This window comes from Schistocerca nitens, chromosome 2 (assembly GCF_023898315.1).
Source record: "Schistocerca nitens isolate TAMUIC-IGC-003100 chromosome 2, iqSchNite1.1, whole genome shotgun sequence".
Lineage (NCBI taxonomy): Eukaryota > Metazoa > Arthropoda > Insecta > Orthoptera > Acrididae > Schistocerca > Schistocerca nitens.
The window spans coordinates 1,002,883,470-1,002,899,802 of record NC_064615.1 but is presented as its reverse complement, the minus strand read 5'-3'; positions in this window follow the sequence as shown (position 1 = coordinate 1,002,899,802).

Here is a 16,333-nt window from a genome sequence, read left to right as displayed (position 1 = left end):
CAATGCAGGCTGCTATTCTCCCATGGAGACGATCGTAGAGATGCTGGATGTAGTCCTGTGGAACGGCTTGCCATGCCATTTCCACCTGGCGCCTCAGTTGGACCAGCGTTCGTGCTGGACGTGCAGACCGCGTGAGACGACGCTTCATCCAGTCCCAAACATGCTCAATGGGGGACAGATCCGGAGATCTTGCTGGCCAGGGTAGTTGACGTACACCTTCTAGAGCACGTTGGGTGGCACGGGATACATGCGGACGTGCATTGTCCTGTTGGAACAGCAAGTTCCCTTGCCTGTCTAGGAATGGTAGAACGATGGGTTCGATGGTTTGGATGTAGCGTGCACTATTCAGTGTCCCCTCGACGATCACCAGTGGTGTACGGCCAGTGTAGGAGATCGCTCCCCACACCACGATGCCGGGTGTTGGCCCTGTGTGCCTCGGTCGTATGCAGTCCTGATCGTGGCGCTCACCTGCACGGCGCCAAACACGCATATGACCATCATTGGCACCAAGGCAGAAGCGACTCTCATCGCTGAAGACGACACGTCTCCATTCGTCCCTCCATTCACGCCTGTCGCGACACCACTGGAGGCGGGCTGCACGATGTTGGGGCGTGAGCGGAAGACGGCCTAACGGTATGCGGGACCGTAGCCCAGCTTCATGGAGACGGTTGCGAATGGTCCTCGCCGATACCCCAGGAGCAACAGTGTCCCTAATTTGCTGGGAAGTGGCGGTGCGGTCCCCTACGGCACTGCGTAGGATCCTACGGTCTTGGCGTGCATCCGTGCGTCGCTGCGGTCCGGTCCCAGGTCGACGGGCACGTGCACCTTCCGCCGACCACTGGCGACAACATCGATGTACTGTGGAGACCTCACGCCCCACGTGTTGAGCAATTCGGCGGTACGTCCACCCGGCCTCCCGCATGCCCACTATATGCCCTCGCTCAAAGTCCGTCAACTGCACATACGGTTCACGTCCACGCTGTCGCGACATGCTACCAGTGTTAAAGACTGCGATGGAGCTCCGTATGCCACGGCAAACTGGCTGACACTGACGGCGGCGGTGCACAAATGCTGCGCAGCTAGCGCCATTCGACGGCCAACACCGCGGTTCCTGGTGTGTCCGCTGTGCCGTGCGTGTGATCATTGCTTGTACAGCCCTCTCGCAGTGTCCGGAGCAAGTATGGTGGGTCTGACACACCGGTGTCAATGTGTTCTTTTTTCCATTTCCAGGAGTGTATATGCAAGATGGCGCTCCTACGCACATTCCACAACCAGTGAAGTAGCTGCCGCAGATGTTTTTTTGAAGGACTAGTATCAACAGCCAACGTTTTCCTGCAGCCTGATCTTAATCCGCGTTACTTCTGGCTGTGGGGTTATCTAAAATATGCTGAGTTCAGTACTACGCTTGGAAAAATAGCTTTACTATAGCCACGCATTGCGCAATGTATTTTGATCGTGACTCCTGAGACACTCCGATCTGTTATGGAACAAGTTGTTTTATCGATTTAAACTTGTGCCTGAAAACAGTGGATAGTATACTGCGTGCCAGTCTCGCGACAGTTAAAAACCGACTTCATTGTTGCTTTTTATGTGGTTTTTGGCCACAGAACAATTAAAACCGATTTCATTGTTGCTTTTTAAGAGGTTTTAGGCCTCAGAGCAATTAAAAACCGATTGTTTCCATCCGACGTGGTACGACTTGGCTTGGTGCATGGGCTTACATAACTAGCAATGCCGCAACTGTTGAATGTCACATTCTGTGCCTTGGTGTACATTGCACGGTAGGGTTAGTTTAATGTGCAACTTCCACTACAGCCACCGTATTGAGACTCATCTGTCACTTGTAGACGAATCCATTTATGATAATGACGCTTAAAGCGCCATCTAGTGGTAAAATTCTCGTTAACCTTTTGTTGTTTCCAAAACTTTTCTCCTTTCTTTGATAATATTCCATTTATACTTGCCGTCTTTGCATTTAAAGCAGCTGTCCTTTATACAGCGTTTTGAAACTGTATTTGTTATTTGTTTGTATAATCCGTATGTGCCTAGTAAAGAAAAACAGACTACTCGATTACTGGTTTACAAATAACTTTCTTTCTACACCGTTACCCCTCTGAGATTTTGGTAGACGTAGTTTCTATGTTATTTCCTCTTGCCTCTGTGTAAATGACAGTGCCTCATACATTCCCAGAAACGAATGTGGTCGTAATGCAATGTATATAATCAAATCTTTCCTGAATCATTTACTCTCAGAGTTTTCAGCATAATTTTCGTTTGAGGAACACCTTATCGTTGATGAAGGTGTGTATGGATTTACAGAAAGACTTATTTTCCGTGTCTATAAGAAAAACAACCCTGACAATTACGATATCAAACTGTTTAAAGACAGGATATGCTTTTGATTTTCTAGGGGAATGTGCTTGCTTAAATGTAGAGGACTTCCTAACCAAGGTAAAGACAGCAAAAGACAAAAAGTTGAAAGGTACCTGTACATTTACGACGAAGAAACATTTTTAGTGTCGGTAGTGGAGGGACAGAAAAGATGTTCTACGTTTACGTTTTTCAGGTCTTTACCAGATGATGAGAAACAGAAGCAGAAGTTAACACTAAAATAGGGATGATAAAGAAGATAAAACCTGATGCCATTCTATAGTACAATCTCAATAGGTAAGGTCTACACAGGAATGATCAACTCGTTTCCTATTATCCTTTCAACACAAGGCAAATGAAATTGTGCAAGACACTGTTTTTCCGCCTTTTTGAAATGTCAATCACGAATCCTTTCATCTTGAGTAGAAAAACAAAAAATAATCTGGACGAAGACTACCATTTGGCAAATTTTTTTCTGCAATTAGGCGAGTAATTTGCGAAGAGTCGGGGTGTACATCAACATCCTGCTGCTTCCCAAAATGCATGTAGAAACGCACCTCTAGGAAGACATTCCACAGAAAATAAGGCGCATCCCAAAAGAGCGTGCAAAATTTTTTCAGAAAGAAAGTATCCAGTGAACAGTCTTCAAGAAAAGAACGGTATGATGGTGCCCTGACTGTACACTTCAGATCACACCATACAAGACCCAATTATTGCTAAATGTGGTAACAAGAATCGTCTCTTTTTAATTAAACATATACTGAAATTGTAGAAAAATTTATGTGCCAAATTTGTAGTGAATATACTTTATTTTATAACTATGTTAAAGAAGAGCCTTCCTACCCCCAAAATGGATATCCATATTTTCTTCTTCTTGCGATTGCGGTTCATCTAATGGAACAAAATGAAAGGCGGTTTTTATTGTTCCATACATGTTTGGCTTCTTTATATTTGTGAAGTATTCCAGTGGCCTGTAATGCAATTTGTTTTTGTATGTAATATTTGCGTTACACAATAATTACAGAGATGTTACCAAATAACTTTTTCGTTTTTCTTTTGCTATTACACGAGGAACAAATTAACAACCTTTTGTAGCATGTTGTGATGTTAAATTAATATTTGTTTCTGTTTACTGTCTGTGATCTTATTAGCGCATGTGTGCTGTTCTAGAGGTGTACTTAGATGGTTTGCAGGCTTTCTGATTTTCGTCGTTTAACGAACATATTCCGACTTAACACGTCACTTCCACTGAGCTGTGTGTGGTATGGTTAGTTTACTGCACGTAGTATTGCCAACTAATATACATACTTATTTATTTGTTGACAGTACCACATTCAGTAAACTATTTCCATATATATGTGAGGAATTGTTTTTATTTATTTATGTTTTGGTGTATTTTATGCATCTGTTTTTATTGTGTTAGTAGCTAACATGATGACTGTTGTTAATTAGATAAATTTGATCATTTATTACTTTCTTCTTCATTGCAAGAGCTCTTAGTACATCCTGTAATGTTAGGAGTTTTCTGTTGTGACTGTTCATCTGAACAATTTTCATGTCCTGTTCAGTGTCAGATGGTTCATGTCCCCACTTCATTAGATGTTCAACAAAGGTAGAATTTTAATTTCTGCCTGTCATTCTGAGATCGAGATTTGCAATCTTCACATTCTAACTGGTATACACTAGGTCCATGGTATTTGTCTTGTTTTTCTATTAGTGCATTTAACTGTTACTGGAATGTGATTCTTGTGCCATATAATACTTGCAATTTTTGTTTCTTCAGTATACATGGTATTCCGTGTCTTGATCTGTATCTTTATGTTAAGGTGTACCATTTCTTTTTGTTAGTCATGTCGTAAGCGTTACTCTTCTGTGTATGTTTGTGTAATGTAGTGTGTTTTTTTATAGAGTTTTGTGGTATTTGTGCTTTCTTTATTTTCATTTCTACTTAATTCTGGCCGGCCGCTGTGGCCGAGCGGTTCTAGGCGCTTCAGTCCGGAACATCGCTGCTGCTACGGTCGCAGGTTCGAATCCTGCCGTGGGCATGGATGTCTGTGATGTCCTTAGGTTAGTTAGGTTTAAGTAGTTCTAAGTTCTAGGGGACTGATTACCTCAGATGTTAAGTCCCATAGTGCTTAGAGCCATTTGAACCATTTGAACGTAATTCTGTTTTGATTTTGTGTTGCAGTTTTTGTATCATGTGCTTCTTACGTCCACTGTTTTTGGCTATAAGTACATTGTTTGTAATTCTTAATCATAGTTTTCTTTGCTGAGTGGGATTTTGTTCAGTCTGTGTGTCATCTGTTAGGAAGCTGCTAGTTTGTCTTTTTGTGGGTGGTTTCATGTGACACATACAATTGTATACGTCGCTATTAGTTTCCTGTAAATGTCAAACTTGTGATTATTGTCATCTGTCTTTATAGTTGTATCCAAGAAGGGTATTCGTTTTTGTGTTTCTTTTTCTATGGAGAACTGGATATTAATAAATAGACTGTTTATGTCTGCATGAAGTTTATTTATTTACTCCATTGGTTCATTTAGATTATGTCATCCACGTATCTGTACTAATAAATAATTTTTTAACTTTTCTTTGTAATTGATGTATCAAAGATGGCATTTTCTCTGTGGTTGAAGTATATGTTAGCCAATGTTCCTAATACTCGAATTTCATTCTAAGGCCCTCTTTCTCTAAATAATATTCCTTTTGAAATTGGAAATACTTCTGTGATGTGATTATTTGAAGAGTTTTGGTTATTTCTCTGTTATAAAGAATACATAAGAATCTTGAAGTATGAAAACAGAATTTGTACCTTTCTTTACACCTAATGAAGCAGTGACATGAACCATCTAACACGAAAAAGGACATAAAAACTGCTGGGATGAAGAATCACAACAGAAATCTATCATTACAGGGAACTCTATTGCAGGCCACTGAAGATGCCTCACGTATAAAAAGGAGGGAAATTCATGTGGTACAACAAAATAATCCTTTCCATTCGCTGCATTAGACGAACCGACATACTGAGAGAATAGAAGCAAGCATTGAATGACGGGAAGCATAAATATTGACTGTATCGATAACGTTAATAACGTTACTTAAATTTGTCAGAATGAAATGGTACTTAGAGAGATGCCAAAAAGTCTGGGATTCTGTGACATGCATGCTGCAAAGAGGCTGAGTCAGGAAGGATTTGACAATTTTGCTGTCAAGCAGTTCTGATATCCATTGTCCATAATACTGCTAGAGGGGTCCTAATCCATCTTAATTGGCAGTCTCGTCTGAGTCATCCATTGGCTATGCACACGTTAGTAGTGTCTCTGATTGCAGTGCGATATTTCATAACCAAATGATGCTTATATGTCACGCTGCACAGAGCCGTGAGCTACTGTAACTTGAGTATGAACAGGGAAATGGTTTCACGCTGGTATTGTCAGTTAACTGTAATATAACAATAGGAACACGCCTTGGATTCACTCACGTAGCACTGAGTCCACGCAGGATACTCTGGCCCATGTGCTCTGACCAGTTCCCATCCGAAACACTGGCCGAGTTCATTGATTTGCCTGGAATGATAGGATGAATGGCTGGCTGGCATCGCCAGTAGAATTTTGGGTGCTTTCTCTTCTGACAGAAAAAAAAAGATTTTAAAGCATCAGATAACATGAGAGTACGTTCAGTAGCTGGTAACACTGACATCCATCTTGTTTTATATTTTACATTAATAAACTCAAATATGTCTTTTAGCTTTTCTGTATTGACAGTGTACATAGCAAAATAATTAATTTTTGAATTATTTGATCACTGTCACACGATAATTTGACAGCTACTGTTTGCAATGTATTATGTAACATATGAGCAGTACATGCAGTTATTTCAATATTTGCTCCAATTTCTAGTTTAGTTCCTTGTACACATTATTAGTACCAAGTCTCTCTTGTCCTTCAAAATTGGCGTTATCATTGTCACCTTGAAATCCAATGCATTTCTTAAGGTCAATTTTAAATCGGTTAAAACCTGTACACAAAAACTAACTACCATATCTGACATCTCTCCTTTTAACGTTCAAGTTTCAACAGTTTTATGATTATGCTTGTCTTGGTAAAGTATTGAAAAAGAAGTGGATTTTTTTTTCATTTTTATGGTTATTTCCGACGGTGCTAATGCTATAAAATGAGCGACTTTCAAGTTGATTACGAATGAACTCAACGGAATGAGGTGCAAGAACTTAATCAGACACGTTTCTGTTCTAGTTGAGGCATATTGAGTGGCAATTTTTCAATCATTAAATATTTTCGGTTTTAACTTATTAAGACAGTCTGTAGAAGCAAAATATTGATTATTTTTACTAAATGGTGTGCGAAACACAATCCTGCTGCAGTAATTTTTTCTTCTCCTAAACTATCTTATTTTACAAAATTTCTGAGAGTTTTATTTCTACTTGAGGATGATAGTCATATTTCTCGTTTCCAACGTGATGGTTTATATCTGCAACTCTTACACGACGAGAAGGCTTGATTTCTGTTCTGCCTTTTCTAATGTAGGAATATTTCTCGCTACATGTGTCAGAAAATTTGCACTTTCTTTTTGGTATTTTGGGCAGGGCTAAAAAAATTATAACATGCTGTATTTAGAAACTTCGTAATTAATTTTAAAAAATTACATTTTAGTTTCGGGATGACAACTTCTTGACGAGTTGACATTAGAGGGGAGTGAGGAGGAAGGAGCAGTGCAGGGTAAGCAGTTGACAGCAACTCGTGCATTGGCGAGAGCATAAACTTTGGCCGATTATCCGCTGCGGTAGAAATCTCACGGAGAAATAACAAGGTTTCACTACTGCTCATTGTTTGGCCACTCACATCAAAATATAGCATTATTTGTAGTACTAAACACTAAATAAAACAAATTCAAGTAGTAATCACTTAATAAGTAGAGATCCAATGACATTTTAAACTACATTAGAGTAGTTACTCCATGGCAGACTGTTAGATCACGGGTGTTGGGAGCAACGGGAAAAGGCACAATATCTGTCAACTACTAACTACGCGACTATAGCGTAAGTGGGGTGGGAGAAGTTCTTTAAGAAGTTGACGTACTGTAGTTACTAGCTTTAATGATGTTTACTTACATTGGTGGCAAGCTATAGCCCAGGGCCGGCCACGGCGTGCCAGACTTGATGCGTGCAAAGTGTGCGAGCAACAGGTGTGCCAAGGCCCGGCTGTGTGATTCTTCAGTTTCTCACGGTGTATTTCTTGCTCGAACAGTCCATGGGTGTACTGCCGGTCCATAGTCTCTAACGGGCACAATATTTCGGCGATCAGACATGTCGCCCTCGTCAGGTGCGCTGATGAACTGAGCTCCTGAGGGTGGGCGGGCGTCTTAAATCCCCACCACTAGCGAGGTGTTCTCTCTGCGATCCGCGCCCGCGCGTCAGCGGTCGGTGAGACGCTGGCGTCGGCGTCTGTGGTGGCCTCGGTGTAATTGCCTCGTCCGCCCTAGTCGCTCGTTCGTTTCCTTTGCTGAGCGTCTTTTCAATTAGACTCAGTGCTGGCTCCCATGCCCTGCTGAGGTTGTAGCTGCAATCTCGGTTGATGAGTCCGTCCCTGGTCCGAATTTCGATAGCCTCTCTAACGACGCTGTCCAAGTATTTAGATGTCTGTGCCAAGACCCTGGTATGTTGGCAGCCCATTTCGTGATTTTCGGAAAAACAGTGCTCTGTGGCCGACTTATTGTGGTACCCAAGTCGAGTGTGCCTCTGATGTTCTCGACAACGATCTTCAATGGTACGCACTATCTGTCCAATACAAGTCTTCCCACATTGACACGAAATCTGGTATATGCTGGTCTTCCGCAAACCGTGATCGTCTTTGACACTTACCAATAATGCTCGTGTTTTATTTGGTGGGCAAAAGACAGTTCCTACCCGGTGTTACCTTAATATTCGTCCTATTTTCCCCGATAGTGCGCGAGTATACGGTATATAGGCAGTGGCTATCTCTTTCTCCGTGACCTCTACCGTCTCCACACGCTGTACTGTAGAGGTGGGGAAGAGAGCGCGGCCGGCCGCGGTGGTCTAGCGGTTCTGGCGCTGCAGTCCGGAACCGCGGGACTGCTACGGTCGCAGGTTCGAATCCTGCCTCGGGCATGGGTGTGTGTGATGTCCTTAGGTTAGTTAGGTTTAAGTAGTTCTAAGTTCTAGGGGACTTATGACCTAAGATGTTGAGTCCCATAGTGCTCAGAGCCATTTGAACCAAGAGAGCGCGTCTGATCTGCCATTCCGAGTACCCATTTTTCCGGAATAGTTTTGAGGTTTGAACATAGCTGCTAAGGTTCAGTGACCATGTCAGAATTATATTGTAACAAATAAGCCCTCGGTCACAAATATTAAGTCAAAAATTGATCGGGTTTCGACGCTACTATGAGCGTCGTCTTCAGAATTAGACTAAGTGTACTAAAACATTAGGTATATAGTACATTAATAAAATTAAAGTTTGTACTGACTCGAAAAAATGTAACTGACTGACGTGCAGGATAATTTCAATTTTAATTAAAACTCTTTACTGTAAACGAGTCCAGAAAGACTACAATGTTTTTCAAATGCAGATTTTCCAAGTCCCAATAATGAGGTTGCGAAAGTACTACAATATTTCGATCGACATATTTCTGTGAAAGGGTTTTTTCGATTATGAAACTAAGTAAGTCACGATTACGTGGCAACTTGAGTCTGAAAATCGATGAAACTGTCTGCATCTGTCGGTGTGACGACAGTTTGAACCAGATAAAAATGATACTGTGCCTTCAGCGCATTAAAACTCAGTTGTTAATACTGAAAACTTATTTTATTTGTGGTCTGTGTTGTTGATAAATGTGAGATATAAAACCAAGTCATATGCAGTTTGACAGTACTGCCTCGTAGATGCAGCGCTTTCACTGTTTGCCCCTCTTCTCCCTGCTCGCGCTCAGAGCGCGGGGTGCAGTTTGGGGAAACGTGAAGCGAGGATGAGTGCTGCGGCGCTCGCGGCCGCCCATCGCTTTGCGAGTCGAAATCTTGGCCACCGCTGTTGTGGACGGAAGCTGTAGCGATATCTGATATCTATAAAAATGTCATGTTTTCAAACTTTGTCGTCAAATGCCTTCTAATCAACTGAATACAGTATCAATCAGAATCGCTGTGCCTACAGTTGCAGGCAGAGTTGCGAGAATATACTACCGGCCATTAAAACTGCTACACCAAGAAGATGACGTGCTACAGACGCGAAATTTAACCGACAGGAAGAAGATCCTGTGACATGCAAATGATTAGCTTTTCAGAGCATTCACACAAGTTTGGCGCCGGTGGCGACACCTACAACGTGCTGACATGGGGAAAGTTTTCAACCGATTTCTCATACACAAACAGCAGTTGACCGGCGTTGCATGGTGAAACGTTGTTGTGTTGCATCGCCTAAGGAGGAGAAATGCGTACCATCACGGTTCCGACTTTGATAAAGGTCGGATAGTAGCCTATCGCGATTGCGGTTTATGGTATCGTGACATTGCTGCTCGCGTTGGTCGAGATCCAATGACTGTTAGCAGAATATGGAATCGGTGGGTTCAGGAGGGTAATACGGAACGCCGTGCTGGATCCCAAACAGCCTCGTATCACTAGCAGTCCGCATGGCTGTAACGGGTCGTGCAGCCACGTCTCGATCCCTGAGTCAACAGAATGGGGACGTTTGCAAGACAACAACCATCTGCACGAATAGTTCGACGACGTTTGCAGCAGCATGGACTATCAGCTCGGAGACCATGGCTGCGGTTACCCTTGACGGTGCGTCACAGACAGGAGCGCCTGCGATGGTGTACTCAACGACGAACTTGGGCGCACGAATGGCAAAATGTCGTTTTTTCGGATGAATCCATGTTCTGTTTACAGCATCATGATGGTCGCATCCTTGTTTGGCGACATCGCGGTGAACGCACATTGGAAGCGTGTATTCGTCATCGCCATACTGGCGTATCACCCGGCGTGATGGTATGGGCGCGGCATTAGCCGAGCGGTCTGGAGGCGCTGCAGTTATGGCCTGTGCGGCTGGTCCCGACGGACGTTCGAGTCGTGCTTCGGGCATGTGTGTGTGTGTTTGTCCTTAGGATGATTTAAGTTAAGTAGTGTGTTAGCTTAGGGACTGATGACCTTAGCAGTTAAGTCCCATAAGATTTCATACACATTTGAACATTTTTTTGATGGTATGGGGTGCCATTGGTTACACGTCTCGGTCACCTCTTGTTCGCACTGACGGCGCTTTGAACAGTGGACATTACATTTCAGATATGTTACGAGCCGTGGCTCTACCCTTCATTCGATCCCTGCGAAACCCTACATTTCAGCAGGATAATACTCGACCGCATGATGCAGGTCCTCTACGGGCCTTTCTGGATACAGAAAATGTTCGACTGCTGCCGTGGCCAGCACATTCTCCAGATCTCTCACCAACTGAAAACGTCTGGTCAACGTCTGGTCAATGGTGGCCGAGCAACTGGCTCGTCACAATACGACAGCCACTATTCTTGATGAACTGTGGTAGCTGCATAGGCAGCTGTACCTGTACACGCCATCCAAGCTCTGTTTGACTAAATGCCCAGGCGTATCAAGGCCGTTTTTACGGCCAGAGGTGGTTGTTCTGGGTACTGATTTCTCAGGATCTATGCGCCCAAATTGCGTGAAAATGTAATTACATGTCAGTTCTAGTATAATTTATTTGTCCAATGAATACCCGTTTATTATCTGCATTTCTTCTTGGTGTAGCAACTTTAATGGCCAGTAGTGTATGATTGTGAGGACACGGTGTGCCGCTCGTAGAGTAATGTGAATGCTAACGGTTTGACAATGTAAACAATGTTTAGAATCAGAATGGTGAGAAACTGTGACATTTGAAAGTCCCGAAAGATGTAGCTGGGACACAGGAACTTCAAATAAAAAATCGGGCAATCCCAACTAATCGAGACACCTGGCAACCCTCGTTAAGTTAAAACTATTGGATCAGACTTTGGGATAAGTTCCGTAGCCAGATGAATGTTTCAGGAGTGGTCGTAGAAAGTAAAAGCAAGGCATGGAGACAATCGTGCTGTACTTCGAATGCTGCGAAGTGTTTTAGTTAATGCAAATACTTGCTCCTAGGTACCACTGCTTCATTGAATGCTTGAATTCACTACAATGTATAGTTCTTACAGCCGCTCATTTATTGTTACCGAAGTATCAACCGCTGCTGATGTCACATTCCCAGTTTTCTTGTTGTTTCTGCTGCAAGGAGAGTCATAGAGTTATTTCTTCCCAATCAAACGATACATTTGTCATGAGTATGAAGATTTAGATGTTGTGCACTAAAAATGTGTCTATTGATTAAATTACATCTACTCTAATTTATACTGTTGTTTGTCACAAACACGATCAATAGTATTATATTTTATCTTTCACTATCAATATTTTTGTTGTCATGATATAGAGAATTTGTTGATAATACCACCGGCATCTTAACTTTAATGAGAAATTTTTAAATGGTTACACATACCCAGCATGAATAGCTTAAAGGTCTTAATGTAATACGTACCAAACGGTCGTGCTATAACTTCTTAAAGCGACTGTCATGGAAGCGATTGGTAAATAATCTAATAATCTATACATTACGTGATAGACTTAAAGCGTTACAGGAAAACAAGGAGGTGACCACGAAACTTATTTTAGGAAATAATACGTTTTTTTCCGAGAACATTCAATGATGAACAAGAAACAGTATTGTCCAATCGTGTTGAAAATTTGGATAGAAAGATTATTCCTTAGAGTAAAGATGAGTTCGTAAACCTAATGTGCAAACATGCAGAGCAAATGAAAATGAAGTATCGGTTCAATAAACATAACTGATAGCGGATAAAAACTTTTGCTACGACTTAATGACAACACATGACGACATAAGGCTGTAGACAGCTGGCAGCGAGAAGCGGGTTGCAGCAAGGAACAAGTTCACAAATTCTTCGACAAACTATTTGAACTGATGGACAATTTCATGTTCTTAACCATTTGTGATCCAATTAAAACTTTTTGCAACAAAAATGACTTTTTTATGCTCAATACAATTTTATGTCTGATAAAAATATAAACGTCCAAAGTCAAAGGGTGGAAAAAATATCCTGCTGAGTAACGCATCACAGTATTGTCCACTGCGAATGATGTTCCTCAAGGAAACCTTCATGAAAACAATTATTTTAAAAATATTCCGTGTTCGATACTACCAAACGTCCCTCTAATAAATGGAGACGTCCTATAAACAACCGACGAGGAAAGATGGATCAAAGGAGATAATGAACTGAAAAGCTTGAATTCTTGGATGCGGAATACAGTATGAACCACTGCTGAAAATTTTAGTTAAAGGGATGATGCACTGAAGGGCTGACAGGAACGGGACGAAATGTAAGAATATGTTTGCTGACGTAGGGTAAAGAGGTTATGCTGAAATAAGGAGGATGGCTGACAAGTGGCGTAAATTGAAAATTCTATCAAAGCAGCTTAATGAGTGATGATGGAAACAACTGTAATTTTAATTCAAAGACCGCAAAATCTGGCGAGTAACGTGAATGTTCTACAAGTTCGTAGTCCATATACCGCAGCTATTCGTTGCCAACGTACGTTTGTGGGTTGTGAAATTGTCCCGATGAATGACGAATTTTTGTTTTGCAATCCAGACACATCTCACATAAATTTTCATTTAATTCTCCCGCGTTAGTGTTGCCATACGACTTGGAAAACCGGGACCGTCCCGGATTTGAGTGGTGCAAATAATGTCCCATCTGGTTGAGTACGAGTCCAGGACTTTTAAAAAGTGATCCCTTTACACAGATATCGAGTAAATAAAATTTAAACGCTCGCTTGATCTTTCAGACTTCGCTTAATTTGAAGGTTCGAGTCTCAAAAGTTATCGATTACACTTTCCCTCATCTATGAAGCAAATAAACAGTCGAATTATCACCTCTTTCCACGTCATTAATGTGATACCATTTTCTTTCCAACTCGAAAACGGAAAGAATCTTATTCAACGTTCCGTGATTTAAGTAGAAGGTGAATGCAATCATTTTATAAAACAACTATTGACTTTCTGATGAAATTCAGTGAGTCTCTTCGCCCGTCTCTTCCTCGGGTCCCTGCCTATGCACCCACGTAGGTGCCTCCTTCTCTTGTTAAATTCGTATACGCGTTTTCACCTCTTTATTGCATCTCATGAGTTACGTAACTCTGATTCCCAAATGTCTGAAAGCACTAACTTGTTCTATATCTTTCCGTCCTAACTTTATAAGTCGTTAAGTCTTGCATGAAAGTTGTAAGTCCTTTATGAAAAAAGATAATTCATATGCAGAATTCAGTAGTTTGTTAAGTAACAGAAACTCTTCTTCAAAAGCTGTGTGTCAGAAGAGCAAGCTCCGAGCTGCTCATAATGGTCCAGTTTTATTTCTCTCTTTCCTAGCCAGAGTGGTAATGTAGAGTGAGTGTTCTCAAGTAATGAATGCTCACTTGACTGAAGAATGAAATATGTTAAACTTGGCGTCAATTAGAGCCATTCTTCAAATCCAGAATAATATGATAGATGTCAGTTGTTCTGCATTCTATAAATTAATCTCCAGTGGCGAAATATTAACATACCGTGACTCTCTACACTAATCACAGTTGTCATAATAAAAATAATATAAATTGCAATTTATTGCAAAGAATTCCATGTTAAAACTGTGTCACATAAATTTGTAATACTTATTTCACCGACAGTGCGCTATATTTCATCGTTAATAGTCATTTGTTCCTGTTTTTTGGAAGAGAATTATAGTAACCTTATTCCAGGTGACTTTCTTCATATTCTCCAGTCATTGTTTAGTCTTTTCCAAGGTAATCAATTAGAGGAGTCCCTTCTTCACCCCTGAAAGCATAAAACAAAACCTTTCGAGTAGCTGAATTTTACTTCACCTATCTTGGTACTTTGTTTTTACAGTCATAGGACTACCACCTCATTCATAGTAAGAGATAGATATAAAAACTCAGTTGGATTCGTTCTAAAACAAACATTCCTGGTTCGTTACCGCATTTGTTCGAGGTCATCATTCAGTAAATGTGGCACTTGGATTACGCAGCACTTCCTCACAGATCATTCTTTACATAAAGTAAGTGATTCCATAAACCTTACACCGTCTAACGCCCAGTTCGATATTGTGCACCTTATAAACTATTTCAGTTGTGGCTTGCACAATCAGGATGTCCCTCAAGTGGATCTACTTCAGAAATAACGACCACTTTTTAAGATACCAATTCATTTCTTAACTAACCGTATGACTTTTTCCTAATCCTGTCAGAAGCATAAATACAGCTACATACATACTTGTACTCCGCAAGCCGACTCACTATGTGTAGCGAAGGGTATTTTGTGTACCACAGACACTCTTCCCCCAACCTCCCTTTTAATGTTCCAGCCGAGTGTGCCTGATGGGAAGAAAGAATGCTGGTAAGCCTCCGTAAGAGTTCGAATCTGTCTAATTTTTCCTTCTCTCGTAGCGCCTGTCACCGGTGTTGAGCGAACTCTTTTTGACACTTTCCCGATTACTAAACGTCCGTGTCAGGAAATGCGCTATTCTTGTTTGGATATTCTCTATTTTATCTCTCTCATCTTTTAAGGGTCTGACACTGAGTTGCAATACTCAAATATCAAGGTAACATGTATATTGTAAGCTATCTCCTTCGTGGGTAGGCTACACTTCCTCCGGATTCATGCAACGTATCGTTCTCTGGCATCTGTCTTTCCTAAGATTAGTTTTATGTGATCGTTCCACTTTACGTCGCTCCGTGCATGAACACCAGATATTTCATGGCTATGACTGCTCCAAGTGAATTTTCCTGAATCGTGCGATCATATAATATTGGATTCTGCCAACTATTTAGGCACAGTAAATTACGTTTGTATATGTTGAGTGTCAAGTGCCAGACCCCTGCACCAAATGTCTTTCCATTGGAGGTATGAATTAAACAACGCCTTCAGTCACAACTTTTTCGTGTTTTATTAACTACACGATGCATTTCGGATCCTGTGGGTCGATTGTCAGGTGTAATTTGTCTAAATACATGTTTTATTTCTTCTCCTGAATGAGGTGAAATGCATTTTCCGGTCACGAAAAGTTTTAATGTTAGGTTATGAATTTCTTAAGTCGAACGTGGAAAATATGTGCAAAATAGTGGAAAATTAACAGTGTAAAGTTACCACATAATCCAAGGTAAGCATTTTTAACGTTTTAGTACCGGAAAACATTCTTTTCTCCGTCGTTTTAGTACATGTCACTTCATTCAAGTGTTTATAAAGCTGTGTGTGCAAATGTGCATCTTGTTCATTTTCCACTATTTTCCACATATTTTCCGTGTTCGACTTACGAAATTCATAACCTAACATCAAACCTTTCCGTGACAGGAATATGCGTTTCACCTCATTCAGGAGAAGAAATAAAACATGTATTAAGACAAATTTCACCAGACGATGGACCCACAGGATTCGAAATGCATCGTGTAGTTAATAAAACACGAAAAAGTTGTGACTGAAGGCGTTGTTTAATTCATACCTCCAATGTTTTGAATACAGTCACTTTTTCAGCTGCAAAATATGGATAAAATTAAAATGTCCTTCCTATACACGACCTCCAACATTTCACTACAAATTCTCTAGCGTTGCTGCGTCTCTATTCACAAGAACATCAAAATGTAAGAGTTGCATGCAGAGTCAGACGTAATCCAATAGGTCACAGAAAACTTAAACAAAAGAAAAAACAGAGCAAATAAATCAAGATGAAAATATGGAGGTATGGATGCATAGAATATTACACAACAGATTACCAAAAACGGCCAGCCTCTACAGTATTTTCCGCTTCATTAAATGAATCTTCCTTGGTGTAGAATCTCTGCTGGAGAGA